This window comes from Heliangelus exortis, chromosome 1 (assembly GCF_036169615.1).
Source record: "Heliangelus exortis chromosome 1, bHelExo1.hap1, whole genome shotgun sequence".
In the NCBI taxonomy this organism is placed as follows: domain Eukaryota; kingdom Metazoa; phylum Chordata; class Aves; order Apodiformes; family Trochilidae; genus Heliangelus; species Heliangelus exortis.
Genome location: NC_092422.1, coordinates 7,310,804 through 7,324,128, shown reverse-complemented (window position 1 = coordinate 7,324,128; position 13,325 = coordinate 7,310,804). Strand labels below are relative to the sequence as shown.

At 37.6% G+C, this 13,325-nt stretch overlaps 1 protein-coding gene across 28 annotated transcripts in view; it reads right to left on the bottom strand.

The window, feature by feature from the left end:
- Window positions 1–13,325, bottom strand: part of DLG2 (discs large MAGUK scaffold protein 2) — a 961,231-nt gene that overhangs the window by 82,856 nt on the left and 865,050 nt on the right. The window lies entirely within an intron of this gene.

The following is a 13,325-nucleotide window of genomic DNA, read 5'->3' as shown; positions in this document are numbered from 1 at the left end:
ACTAGTTTCATCAGTGAAAAATGCTAAGAAATCAAAAAATAATTTCTAAGATTAGTTAATTAACTCAAATTTTCAATTATTTTTCTAATTGGGGATGATGAGATTATTTTGTAGACACAGCGAAATAAACCCAAACAAATCAAAGAAATACAGAATCTTTAAGTATTTATATTTTCATACAAGTATTTATCAGCAGATCTAATTAGACTAATTTACTTCTGTTTGCACTTCATTCTTGCATGAATAGTCTTCACAGCTGATTTCTTCACTAATCTTTACCCCATAAAGCCTTATTATCATGTACACAGTGTAAAGAGAGGTAAAGCACCGCAAGAAAACCATATCCAGTATTTGTCTTCAGGAGATTGCAATGCTTCTAGAGTAAATATCACTTAGAGAATCTCAATGAAGTATTTGACCTAAATGGCAGTCAGTCTACTCTGTAGCAATACTCAAAGAGAGCACAAGTGGTAGTTTTACCCACATCTCAGCACTCCTGAGCCTCTCTTGTGGGTGTAGCTTTTTTGGTATGTAACAAAACCACAATAATAACAATTATTCCCTATTTGCTGTCTGAAAATATAAAGTCATTGACTTAGAAGACTATACCTCTAGATTAAGGGTGGAGACAGATCAGACTGCACTAAGCTTGGACTGCTGTCAGTCCATTTCCGAGGCAGCTCTGCAGGGAAATAGCACTGAGAACTCCATAGAGTTTTATTTTTATTTGCTCTACCTCTCATAACAGAAATGGATGAAAAGCCAGATATGTGATATGGTCTCTGAGGAAAGGATACAGTGATGTGTTTTCAATGGAGTTTATTCGAGTCAATGTGGTTTCTTCATGATTTGTGGTTCCAGTACCTTAACCTCATGACAGAAGTTAGGGGACAAGAGACTGCATTATCCTTTTCTTAAACCTGTTGGTGTTTTCTTGTTTCTGACACTTTATGCCTACAACCAGAGACTCAGATTCTTCAGAGTTCTGTAACATAAAGAGCCTTAGATGATTTACTCAAAATCTATTTATCTCCTAGAATATTTATCTCCTACAATACTGCCCTACAATGAACACACAGGTCATCGTAGTGCTTTGGCATCAATCTATATCTCCCTAAATCAATGCAGATCTGAGCTTCTCAATTCCTTAATGATACCACCTATTTTTTTCTGGAAGAAGAGTTCATATAGGACAAAATTTTCTTTGTGCTCTTTAAAAAAGCAGAAGACTTCTAAAGAGTAACTTGGAGTAAAATTCTCTTTGCAACTAAGATTTTTTTAATGAGTTATGATAGCATATGACTCCTTGACTCACACCACATTAACCACTAGTTACACTGACAGCAGATGGATTTTACTGTTGTTTGTAGAAGTCATAATTATTGCTGAATATTTAATAAAAAATTTAGAATATGTCCCTTATTCCATATACTTATCTGTCTGCTCTTCCCAAATATGACAACATCCCATTTCATATTGATATCCCCAGTCGTTCTGCATATATTTAGAGCCCAAGGCAACTGGTAGAAAACGAATGCATATCTTTTTTGTAATGTGCTGGGATATGTGCTGTCTTTCTATAGATGGAACATTAAAACTGCACCTGCAGCAACTTAATACTTTAAAAATAATTCCTTAAAAAGGAGCACTGGAACCTGAGTATAATTTAAGTGTCCTTTCTTAAAAATGTAACCCCCACCAAACCAAGTAGGGATTTTCCTTCCACTCATCTTAATGAAAATTAGAGCTGCTTCACTGAACCAAGGAAATTATAGCAATTAAAAGTTTAGGCAGAGGAATCTTTGATCCTTCTGCACAATATCTCTGTTAAAAAGGAATATATTCTTTTGTCTCACCAGTGCCTGATGTCTCCGGTAATACAGAAAAGATAAAAATCAAATAGCCTAAGAAGCACTGAGCACACAACTCTTTCACACTCTATTAGGAGGAAAATCACCTTATCTTCTACAGGCTCTAAATTCAGCAACGGTCTTTGCATTCAGTTGTATAATTTTCAATTCATTAATCCAGTCAAATTTCCTATTATTTCATCTCTTCAGTGAGAAAAGTATTCTGTCTGATGAGTATTATTTCTTCTATATTTTTTTTGCACATTTCCTGCAGCCAAAGGTGCTAAAATCCTCCTTAAATGAAAAACTAACTGTTCAACTTTATCCATTTTTAAAAAGTGGTTTTAATGTTCTAACAGGGAGCCTACAGGTGAGTACTGTTAACAGAATCACTGTCCACTATTTTTGTAGCAGACAGACAAGAGCAGATAAATTGATTACTGAGGAGAGGAAATTAAAAAAAAAACAAAGCCCTGTATTGTCTCTTCAACTTTTTCCTGAAACTTAGCAGAGAAAAAACAACATTGATAAAAGCAAACTAGAATAAAAAATCATTTAAAACCACACAATCCTGCAAGCATAAAGGAAATTAATTATATTAACACTGCAGCTACAAAAAAAAAAAAGTTATCCTCACTGACCTATGTGAAAAGGCAGCATATAACTCAGATATTGAAATGAATTCTCTGACATTTGCTAAATGAGATTGGATTTACATGAAGGAACAGTTATTTGTCACAAAACCAGCCAAACTTGCCTGCCTGCCAGGCTTCATTTCTGTTGTGCATTGAAGTTTAAAACCTGTGCTGAATGCTTGTGGTTACCACACCTGCATCAGGCAATGCTGTGAGCTATGGACTTCAAACTGACCCTTTATCCTCCAGCACTCACTGCTAGGTCTGGTGGGATACTGAGCCCAATACAGAAATTGGTAAGAAGTGTGTAAGAGTCCACTCCTATTATATCATGTTTTTCTTAGTGCTATTCTAATTAATTAGTAGATGATTAATTTTTCAGACTTAACAAGAAAATTCAGGCTCAGTTAAGTTTTGTTGAAAGATCTGTTTAAGTACATGCACCTTTCAAGATAGATCCACATGCACATATCAGTAATGAAGGAAAATTTCTGATTTTTACTCCTGGAACATCTCATGATTTCAACTTGAAACCAGGATAAAGACTGATGCCTCTAATTGCACTTTAGTTGGGGCTATCGTCAGCCAGAATGAAACCCACTGGAATCAGGTTTGAAGAAGTGCTGTGGACTGAAATCATGATGTTCCCCATAACTCTAGTGGAGGTTTTAGGAACCTAATTCTGACTATGCTAATGCCAGTGCAGCTCATGCTTTTTCTTGTAAAGAAAGGCAGATGTGAAATCAGAATTTGAAACTAGAGTGCTAAACAACAACACAGAGTGTTAAAATTTGATAATTTAATAATTTATCATATCAACAATTTAATAATTATTTAATAATGTGGTAAATTTGCTATTAAATTAATAATAAGAGGTTTCCATAACAATCTGTCTGCAATGTCATGTCTGAATGAGACAAGGGGGCAGAATAACTCAGAGAGTTATTTTTCCAGAGTTACTTTCCAGGGCATCTCACAACAGGTCACACTCATAGCTTTCCCTTGCAGCAGAGCCATCTTGTTGCAATAGCTCTCCATGGGAGCTCTGACTGCCAGTGTAGAAAGGATAAAATCACTTTCAATGCTTATAGTGAGAAGGTGATTGGATTTTGAACCTGCTAACACTGTTAGAAACATTGCTTCTACCATGTTCCATGAAGTGCTTCTGAAAATGGTTTTGATTTTGTTTAGTCTCAGTTAATCTGTTTTCAAGATGAGTTCCCATAGATATCTGTTTCCTTGTAAAGAACCATGGACATTTTTCAAATCTAAACTTCATTTCTTTTACAGTATCAGCTCCTGAAGTATTCTCAACAACACAGACCTTGACAGACAAAATCCGACTTGCTGGGTACTGAGGGGAACAGCCAAGAGGTCTCAGCTGTGGCTTTGTATCTTGAACCATCTGCAAGAATGTGGCAAAATACTGCTTGATGCCCATTACACCGGGCTTTCATTTTGTGATTGATGACCTATGATCTTATCTATACAAAGTGTCCTACAGTGTCTGCAGAAAGGAGTAATTACAACAGTCAGTCACTGCAACCTCTACCTCGATTTTAAAATGTCTCAAGGACAACAAGAGAAAGTGTGTCTATAGAGATAGTGCTTTTTAAAAGGGAAAATTACAGACGTTTTTGGCTCTCAGAAAGAAAGAAATATTGATATTTCTTGGAAATGGAGAGGACACAAGCATTAGTAGCAAGTCAAGGTAAAAACTATTCTAACCTAATCTAAGTGGTTAGAAATATGAGGTTACAAAAGACCTCCTTGTATTCCACTAAACCACTGCTTCTGTCCTAGTTTTTAACAAAGCTTTCACTGCTGCCCACTCTGCCAGGACCCTTTTAAACAACCAGGAGGAAGATGTGGGAACAGAAATAGCAACACTCTATTGCCTTCTCTGTAAGCTATGGTTTGTATGGCAGTAGGTATTATGTGGTGCTAGCAGGTGTGTTGATAATTATAGCAGCACAATACACTGGGTGAAGGAATGGGGTCACCTGGAAGGTCAATTTAAAAGCATAAGAAAAAGAAATTAAATTTCTGGAAAGTGAGTGAATGTTTCATTATCTTAGTTCCTAGTTAGTGAGGAACATCTGGCAAATTGCACCAGGCAGCTCTGTTACTTTTCTTTCATTTGCTACATTTGTAGATGAAGCTATTAGAGTAAGGAGTAAGTACTTGTAAGAAAAGCTTGACCTACAATCAGAGTCTTCACAAGACATGGAGATGTGTCAGAATGCAGATGTACACACACACACACACACAGATGTGCAGAGATTTACTAGTCTCAGAATTTTTTTTTTTCCTACATTTGGTCTGAATTTGGGGCACATTTAGAAAGGAGCAAATCCTACCTGCCAAGGCTGTGTGCAAGAAGGACAGACACAGGCCAAGCAGTGCAAGCCCTGCACTGGCACAGAAGCCTGTTGGTGTTGGTACCTCCATGCTGAGCTGGGTCCCCATGGACACCAGATTCCCCTATTGATCAGTGCCACAGAGCCACCACTCACAGGAAATTTAGCAATCTAGTTGCATCTAAACCAGGAGCTATTCAACATGATGGCAGCAAGGCCTGGAAGGACCAAGGCTTTCTGCTGCAGGACTTTAGCCCCTGTTACAAGAGTGGCATGGTAGGGAATGATAAATGGAGTTGCTGAGGAGCTCCCTATGAGCCCCATGTCTGCTGAGCAAACTCCTGCTCATCCTTCCCATGCTCACTGTAGTTACTACAATCATTTATATTTCTCATGAGAAATAAAAGGTCAGCAATGCCCACTGGCACTCCCTCAGCCCCATCACTTAACTTGATTGGTCTCCCTTCCCATAGATGGACTTGCTTGTTGTGAGATGAAATATCCTTCTCATTTGTCTTTATCAGAAGACACTTCAAATGGGGATTCCCACTGCCCTTCTCAGCAGGGTCATGTCCTGTTTCAGCAGTGTTCTCAGCTTTCAGTGCTCTCAATCTTCCATAACAGCTAATTTAGAGACCATGTTCTACAGTGTCTTTATAACTTTTCCATGCAAGATTTCAGGTGAGAAACTCTCAAATAGGTTCCAAGCAGTCTCCTGTCTTTCTGCCACATTGATTGCTCTGCTAAGAGCCTCTGCTAACTTGTACTGTGCCAAAGCATATTTTCAGATTTCCACCTGTTGACTGTATTCCCATAAGCTTTTATTTCAATGGATTTTCTTCTCTATGATCATGGTCTAACTTACTGTCTTGTACTTTTCCAGTTGAGAACTTCACAACTGACTGCCCTACTGTAGCTGTTGACATGGAAACATCATAAGCAACTGTTTGTCGGATAATACTGCTTTTTCATATAGAACAGACAGAGCTTAAATACATGTTTTGCTGATTCACTTTCAGCCATTTTAAGCTAGACACAGTTTATCTTCATTGTCCCTTTTTCCCCTTGTTGCACAGATGGATCATGGTCTGAGTCTCTGCCTAGAAATGAGGCTGTTGGAAATTGTGACTGTCTTGGTTATAGAAATTCCATACAAATCCTGTTCCCATATGATAAAATTCTTTATCATCATCCTCTGGCTTGGAAATTATTTTAGCTGACACTTTCCTGCTGCATGAGGCTCTGAACCAGAAAGCAGGCTGTCCCACTAGGGAACTGGAAAGCAGAATATGTGTGCAATGAAAATCTATTAAAGTATCTCTTAGGAAAAGAAAAAGGTGTGCTGCTCTTTAGAGGAGACATCACATGTCAAGCACATTACCTGTTCTGGGACATTATTTCAATACCTGATGAAACAGAACAATAAGGAAAACAGCCAGAAGTATGTACTACTTACTCCTACTTGAAGCTGCTAATAGAAAAGCTGTTTCAGCAGGCATTAATAATTCAGCATTGAGGACATGTTTTCAAGTCTCAGCCAGTCATTTCATATCTAACAAGTTTTACTGATAAGGTAAAGGTAAGATGAATTAGACAAAAATGGGTTTGATAAGTTGCTGCTTTATATTCTGGTTTATATTCTGAAGTTCAGGAAGAGCTTTTAATCTGAAATTACTGTAGGTTGTGGTTTATTCACACAAGGCTCAGTCCTCCAGGATGCTTAGTACTGCATGCATAACTTCTTAATCTTGAACAAAAAGTATTCAATGATTTGCAAAGGCACAACCAGATAGAACTAAATCTGCTTTTTATACATTTTCAACTGGAAAATCATCCCTTATAAAAGATTTGCTGGGCTGTTGGTTCATGCTGCAGCTAATGATGTATGAGATCTCATTTCAGGAAGAAATCAGTTAGACTTATTTCTTACCAGGTAGCTAAGACAAGCAGATCTAATAAATGTGAAGATGTGAAGAAGAGATCTGGTGTCAGAAGCAGAGGAGACTGTTTTGACTGATGTGTTTACATGTTCAGTTTTCTCTTTATTAGCTGCTTCCTCTTTGTCTGTGAAATGTCATTAAAAATTGCAAACTAACCTAATTTTTCCTTAACCGCTCATTAGTATCAACCCAGCAAAAAAGTATCAGATGACTAAGAAGTATTTGAAGTGTTACAAAAAACTGAAGCAGTTTATGTTGTGGCTAATAGTTTCAACTGATTATATACCAGATTTTTACTGACGTAGATTATAGGTGAGGCATATTTTTATATTTACAGCATCACATTTCAGGATGGGATTTTTTTAGCACCAAAATACCATCAAACTATGAGCCTGAAGGCCGTTGAACTGTGAATACTCCAATATTAATAATTGCCACATCCATCTTTCAGCTGAGACTAGCAACACTGCTGTGTGTCTTAGCTAAGGCACTTCATTTAAGGATCTATGAAAACTTTATGGACATAACACAAAAAAGTGTGAAAAGCTCACAACTGTGCCTGACATCAGCAGGAGGCCACCTCAGAAAAACCCAGCCTCTCTCCATATATTCCCTGTTCTTCAATTTTAAAGTTGTATTATTTGAGTTCATTGTTCACTCTGTACTTAGTGCAGCAGGATAAGGAATATGGTGCTTTTTGTAACTGCCAAGAAAAAAAAAATAATCCTTCAAGCATATAAAATCTGAGTTTCATAAAAAAGACTATATTTGCATAGACAAAGACAAGAGATGGACTCTTTTTCCAACTTCGTTTTACAGATTATCACAGGTTCTGTGAGCTAGATCCTTTTGCTCTAACCATGAATTTCAAAATCATACTGGATTTATTGCCCATCATCTTAGGTGATTCTCTTCTTCAAAAATAAGAGTCACCTTCCTAATCCTCAGTGTGTCTAATAATTAATAAAGTCTTGAGCAAATAGTTATTAAATTATGCTGGTTCAGTTCTGAACATCCACCTGGTGAAAAGCTCTCTCAAGGGCACAAACTATCCCTTGGTTTTGAAAAATAATGTTTTGCACTATTTCATTGGTTCTGAACTTGAGCAGCTCTCGCTGAAACCAGTGAGAATAATGGTGCCAGCAGGATCTGTAGGAAACTCTACATTCAGAGAAAGAATAGCTAAAAAATAACAATCGAATATTCAGAAACTTGCTCTTAAGCAGGGCATGTGAAATGAGTAATGTACCAAGCAGGTTTCAATCTTTCAGTCTGAAATGGGATTTCAAGTACAACAACCCATTTCATCAGTGCAGGTTATGTGTGCACCTATCTGACCATTTCTAAACATGTCCACTAAATGCTATCACAAACCCCAGCTTTCTGTATTCTTCCAATTTAGCAGACAGTTTCTGAATGCATGTTTCCATTCTGTGGAATTTGGACCATTCAATTGCCTAGGAATAAACCAAGTGAAAAAAAAACTGTACTAAAATTTCACTTTCCTCCAGCTCCTGTTCAAATAAAGAGAATTCTAATAGTTTCTATCGTGGCATTGAATTACAGGCACAGCTATGTAAGCTCTAGCTATTTCCCCATCAAAACCAAACAATAATGCTGAGGTGCCAACCTCACTCACATTCACTCTGCAGAAATCTAGATTGTCCCACAGTGCTCTGAGGCTGAAAGAAATGTACAGTGTGATGCCATAGTTGGAATCATAAACTCATGCAGCTTGACAACCATGCACTGAACATTTGTGTATCCTCAGTAGCTCTGAACACTACTAACTAAAGTGGAAAATGAATTTAGAAGGAATCCTGGGGAATAAGAATATGGGGAACAAGCCAGCCTATTTCAACAGGACTGTCAGTGACTGTCTCACTGAAGCACACAGCAGAAGCATTCAAAGACAACTGCCTGATGCTACAGCTTTTTCAGTGAATGTGTATGCACACACAACATGTGTGTGAGAGAGAAAGACATTCAATGTGGGTGTGATTCAGGTCACATAACTTTAAGTGTGTCTATAATGTAGATGTTTACATCTCAGCTAATCACCTGAGGCTCCTTCCACTCAACTGTAAGAAATAGACATTTTTAGGGCATGATTCGCCTGAGCAATTTTAGATGCCTACTTCTGGATGAGATGAATTGCACTCTGAAAGTGCCAAGTGCACTACAGTGACTCAAGGGAGATATCAGGCAACTTGCTTAAATGAAGATGCTTGCAATGCATATGTGAATATAGCATATATTTAACCCTAACATACATTTATTTGGGTTTTCTTTTTTTATATATATAGGTACATACATTATTACATGTATAGATGTTCTCCCTCTTTGCAATAAGTATTTAGCTATGACCACTTCATACCTCTCTCTGGATCCCTCAGCACCTGCCACCAAAAAGCCCTGATGAAATTATATCTTCTTAACATTTTTCCTTCCAGATCTACATAGGAGAGCTTTCCATCACCCAGTCTGATGTTATCATGTGTTCAGATTCTACTGCCAGGATGTCTACTGGAATTGTATTTCTCATTAGGATTTCAGACTGCATTGCAACTTGCTATGCAGCACTCCCAGGAGAATTTTGCCCATGGAGCCTTGACCTGATGCTCACTGGCCCATGGATGTTCTGTAACTGCAACATTATATAAAAACAGCCCCTCATTCAGTTCTCACAAACTGCTTCAGGCAAACTTAACTGAAACTCAGAGGTGTTACCAAGTGAAATTTTCCATGATTTCTTGAAAATCAAAGTGTGTCCAAGTGATATGGCCTCATGCTGACTTCTAAAAAGTTCAGGACATGTATATAAAGGTGTCTAAATCTTAATGAAGAATTTGTTGTGCTGGAAAACAGAGTAAACAACACAAAGTACTTCCACCTTGACTTCCTTTTACCTACTGCTAAGTTGCTATGGCAAATCTTCAGATTCTGTTCTTCATGGCTCAATAAAAATGAACCTGAACATACTAATTTTTAAGACATAATGCTTTATGTTTATACAGCACGTACACATCAAAGCTATGAAATGCTTAGCACTAATTCCAGCTAGAAGTCAAAAATGCAGCGGACTAAAATGCACCTATTTGCACTGTGCACAACTTTTAGAGTCAGTGCAACATGGGCTGGAACAAAAAGATTTATCTTAAACTTTCTGATCTTACTGGGAAGAAGCTCTGCCCTTGGTTACAGTTCTCAGTGCAGTGCTCTCCTCCAGAGAGTTTGTGGAAAGGCAGCTGCAGAACCACTTCTCTTTCTGAAATCCCAGCTGCATTCAGCCTTGTCCCAGCTCTGGTTTTCATACCCACCTTTACAGCCAACTTAAAATTTACATTGTGCTCACATATTTAAAAGTAGTCCTGAGATTCAAATATGTGCATTTCAGTAAGCTCAGCTTGTCTCTTTATACTGGGCAAGAGGAAGCCATGAGTAGGTGAAATGATGTTTGCTCACCGATGGTATTGAACAGATTTTAAACAGTGAAGTGGCAACAAAAGGGCTGGGGTGTGTGTGAAGCTTTTGAGCTGCTTCTGTGAAGTGATACACCTCCACAGCACCTGTTTGTGTCTTTGAACAATTGGAATTTTTAATTATAAACATTTTTTTCAGAAGCTGTCTGGTTTGAATGAAGATTAAAAGGTGCCGTGGCTGTTTATTCTAAGCCTATCTAATTATTTTCATTTGAAATCAAGAACAGAGTGTAAGAAGGCAGCTCTTGGATGCCAGATGATTCCTGAAAACGTTTTCTTTGTACGATCTCTTTGTAGCAATTACAGAAGTATCTACTTTTATCCTCAGAAATCTAGCACAAGTACTTCAAGCTCAGGAGCAATCCAGTAAATAAACAGGGAAACCCCTTCATAATTCTAAAGCTCTGTTTCCTCCAAAGTTTCAACGGCTGCTTGCAGTCACTGAACTTTTTAAAGGACTGTACCTCTCTGATGCTTAACTCTGCAAAAGACTGTCACACAAATAAAATGGTCTGGCATTTCCTAAGAATACCAACAGTAACCATATGCAGTTAACTCAAAAGCCTGAGTATGGACTTGAATCTAGGAGAAAGCAAAGCACAGATCTATTTCAAGGAGACCAAATATATAATCTTACAAGAGCAGATTTTAAAATCCTAACTCAAAAAGATAAAAAGGAAGATAAGAATTTGCATAAGAAGCACTATAAAAATCTCTGTGTTTGTGTATTGCCTAATATTTAGCTGGCTTGTTTTTCAATAATCACGAGCTCATGGCTGAATTCCAAGGAATAAAAAAATACAATACAATTTTTTGGTGTCTCATTTCACATATTCAATTCAAATTAAGGTCATTCACCTTCACCAACAAACAAAATAATAAAACTTGCCACCTTTCATATCTATTCTCTCAATTTCTACTTTTCTTTCTGTATTTCTTTTCCTCAACAGAGCGATGTAATGACAAAGAGGATGTGTATTCCCAAAATAGTTATCAGCATTTCCTATTGCTCTGAAGTCTCATACTTTGCTCTAATTGCCAGGGACTTTCAGATAACATCCCAAACAGAAAAATAGGGTCTGTAATATAAAAGGAACGGGTAGTACTGAAAAAAAAATTCAGGGAATTCTTAATAAATATACCAGAAGACACAAGAAAGACAGATTGGGATAAAGAATAAAACCAGACCAAACCAAAAATATCAGAAACACCAGAGTATGCACATATAAATTTCTTCCGAAGAAATCATTCTTGATCACTTTCCTGTAGTTGTGTACACTTTTTAATTGTGAATTTAAATGCTTTCAGCCAACTACTTCTAGTCCTACTTCAACCCATCACGCCCATATTAAATTTTAACTTACTTTATTTAATGTAACTTCTTTAATATATCTCAATTGAAAATGCTATGCTATTTTAGTAGGGGCTGGGTGGGGAAATCAGAGATTGTATGGGAAAGAAGAAATCCCTGCATCCAATGAACCCTGTATCCACTAGCAAATCTGCTTATACTTTTTCTCACCCACTTTTCTGTTGGCTTTTCTGTGGGCAGATAATGACTCCTATTTTCAATTATTACAACCTATGTGGACTTTAATTTATTTCCTTGTGCTACTTAGAATGTAGTTATTTACTTTGATTAAGCTTTCTGGCTAAAAAATAATACTTGTATCCAGTGAAGGACCACAAAATCCCTACAAAAGGAAAACAACAAATCTGAATCATAATCACAGCTACAAATTTGCAGCACGTGGTGATTTGCCTCTAGTTCTCTTGCACATGCTGACCAAAATAATTAATTGAAATAGAAATGTCCTGAGTTGAAAGAATAAAAATGAAAGACGCTAAATCCCAGACTATTTGCATGGGTCTTGGATAAAGAGTTTATCCATAAAGTGAAAATTTCAGTCTCTGAAAGCAAGCACATTTCTGAAACCAAATTTATTTCTTCCTTTGTGCCTAAGGTAGATATAAGCTACCTTTATAATTGGTGTATATGATCTGAACTAAGAGTGCCTATCACAATGCTGCAAACACTGCTGCACCACAAGCACATTATAATAATATGTAAAATACAGAGTCTCTCAGACTTTTCAGAGGTGGACACAGCCAATTGTGTGGGTTTGACTGCAAAAGATATATGCTAACAAAAGTGACTGAGGGCTTGGAGGTTTTCTGCTTGAGAAGCCTGGGGCATTTTTTTTGGAATGACTTTGGAATAAAAGAATTGTGTTTGCATTTATGGTTTGGGAAGCGATACTTAGATATGCAGCTAAGACATCAAAGACTCCTGCAGTGAAGCACCGTGCAGACCAGCTTAGTGAGACAGGCTATATCTAGAATTCTTGAACTAGCAGAAAACCAGGCTCATCAGTGCACAGAGAGCAAAACCATGTAGAAGAACTAATCCAGATGCAGCACAGATATATTAGCTTGTCTCAGTGTGCAAGCTAATAAGCCTCAGTTCTCAGCAGGGCTTACCAGGGTGATGCTAATACAGTGGTAACTGAGCTTTGCTGCAACTCAGACCAGTGTGTTGCTCAGGACCCTGTGTCAGCCCTTTGTGTACACAGTAATTGACTTGAAGTTGCTGGCTTGGATTTCTTACACCATTGTTCCCCACATCCTGGGTTTTTGGCTTACCTCATGCAAGGTAAGCTTTCTTGTATCCCTACCTGTCCAATGTCTGTAGCTTTTCATAAATTGCAAATTCAGGGAGCTGACTAAAGTTTTTGACAACAAAGTCACTCCGTTTGGTCTGGAAAAAACCTACCACAGGTGGAATGGCTCCAGAACTAAATACAAAGTAGGAAAGGTCAGAGAAGGTTAGAGATGCATTGAAAACCATGACACTTCAAAAGATGACCTTGCCCAACAGCAAGATCACAGGTAACAGTGATCCATATCCTTTCAATCCTTGCCTGTTCTAGCAGCAGTACCAATTAGTGCTTCATGTGCCCACTAGAATAAGACCATCCATGCTAATATTTAAGTTCTCCCTTCTTTCTCTGCTACCGTATCCTTTCATGCTGAGGGCATAATGACAAAATGTAGAATT